Below are 2,404 nucleotides of genomic sequence, written 5' to 3' on the forward strand. Positions count from 1 at the left end.
TGACGGTATTAAGATCCTCAAGCCATGAAACATAATGACTTATCTCCTCGCAGTTTAGTTGAGCCCCGGGGTAGTAGTAGGTCCTGTCTACCAAGCGCCGGACATGTTTGCTTGAATCGAAATAAGCTGACAATACAAATTAGTTGTCAACTATTTTTGAATAAACTGTATGAAAGACATAAACATATGCATGCATGATTGAGAAAAACTCACCAAATGGTAGAACTGGAGGCGTTTGCACATCGACCCAGATGTCTATATTACCTTCAATATCATCTTCCGGACGAATATCAAAGGTGATAACCATATCAGGCTCAAATGCATAAGCCTTGCATAGTGCTTGCCAAGTTTTGCATTCAAAATGGGTGTATGTGTCTCCATTATATAATTTGACGTTGAAAGTATACCCATGCTCCGTCTTCAAGTAAACTGTCTTTACCTCCATATCATCTATAACACTAAAACCTATCTTATCCAAGACAAAAATTCTTGCATGGCAGGGGATGCGCTAGTAGAATAGTGAAAATTTAAAATTATAAGTTGAAGCAAATGAAGCATAAGTTTTGCATTCAAATAATAATTGACGAAGTGACTTACTGTATCAACTTCGAATGTCTCATCCAGCTTGATGCTGAAGCGCCTACCATCAACAAGGAAATTTTGGTCACACAGGTCGCGCTCGTCTTCACAGTGTTCGCACATAATGAAATCTTTTTCGTCGTCAGATGACATTTCCTATGTTCATATAGGTGAAACATTAAACACCTATATCTAGCCAAATATATATTCATCTAACATTTGACATTAATATATCTAACTATATTCATCTCTAACAATTGACATTACTATATATTTAACTTTTCTATCGAATTCATCTAACATTCGACATTAATGTAACATTTATATAAACTAAAAATATATAAAAAATTAAATAAACAGAAAAACTCATTAACAAATAATATTTTAATTAGATCATCAAATCTCAGATACCTAAATTTTCTTACTAAAAATAAACTAGTTATATTAATTATTCAACTAGTTCAAATCTCATATACCTAAATAAACTAGTTCGACAATTTTCTTACTAAAAATAAACTAGTTATATTAATTATTCAACTAGTTCAAATCTCATATACCTAATTAATATCTACCTATATTCATCTCTAACAATTGACATTAATTTATATTTAACTTTTCTATCTAATTCATCTAACATTCGACATTAATCTAATATTCGATCATCTAATTAACTTTTCTAAAAACAGAAAACAGAAAATGTGTGTGTGTGTATGTGTGTGTGTGTGTGTATATGTAAAAAAATGTGTGTGTATGTGTGTGTATGTATGTGTGTGTATGTGTGTGTATACTGCAGTGCCGCCCCGTATGCCGCCGCCCCGTACGTACGAGCGGGGACGCCGGCATACGGGGCGGGGGCGGCGGCGTACGTACGGGCCGGTGCGCGCGGCGCGGGTGCGAGAGAGACATACGGTCGCGGCGATGACGACGGATGGCGGCGGCGTTCGGGGCGGCAGCGCGAGACAACGACGACGACGGGCGGCGGCGGGGACAGGACGATGACGACGGACGACGGGCGACGGGCGGCAAAGACGGGATCGAGCGGCGCACGCGGCGATGTCTCGCGAGAGGTTGGAGACGAAGTGGGGAGATGAAACTGAAATTTTCGTAAGTGCTATATATATAGGATGGGCCTTTAGTACTGGTTCGTGGCTCCAACCGGTACTAAAGGCCTATTTTCGCCAGGTCAAGCGGCGGGAAACGAAGGCTTTTAGTACCGGTTGGAGCCACCAACCGATACTAAAGGGGGGGCCTTTAGTACCGGTTGGAGCCACCAACCGGTACTAAAGGCCTTGCGCTGCCACCCCAAAGTTTAGTCCCACCTCGCCCGGCGAAGGGCAGCCGCACTGGTTTATAAACCCAGCCGCGGCTACCTCTTCTATTTATATAGTTTTTTCTTTTCTGCATTATTTATTTTTTTCTATTTATTTTTGAGTAATTTTTTTGTATAGTTTTTTTATTTTCTGCATTATTTGTTTTCTTCTATTTATTTTCTTCTGGAAATTGAATGTTGCATACTGAACAATTAGGTAAATGACCGAAAAACAACAAATGATGTCAGAACATGTTGGAAATTGATGACATCGCTTTAAATGCTGGATACTGAACACAAAAGAAGTCCGGAGTTCAAATAAGTTTAAAAAACATTGAAGTGGCCATGTAACAGATGAAGTGCGTCCGATTTTTGCCGTGACCCTCTCTACTCTTTCGCGCATGCTATGCGGGTGATATGATGATACCATGCCAAGTTTCAACATTTTCAGGATTCATTTTGTAGTGATTTTCAATTTCACGGTCATTTAGCTCTCTAAACAATTAGGTAAATGAC

This window comes from Triticum dicoccoides, chromosome 4A (assembly GCF_002162155.2).
Source record: "Triticum dicoccoides isolate Atlit2015 ecotype Zavitan chromosome 4A, WEW_v2.0, whole genome shotgun sequence".
Lineage (NCBI taxonomy): Eukaryota > Viridiplantae > Streptophyta > Magnoliopsida > Poales > Poaceae > Triticum > Triticum dicoccoides.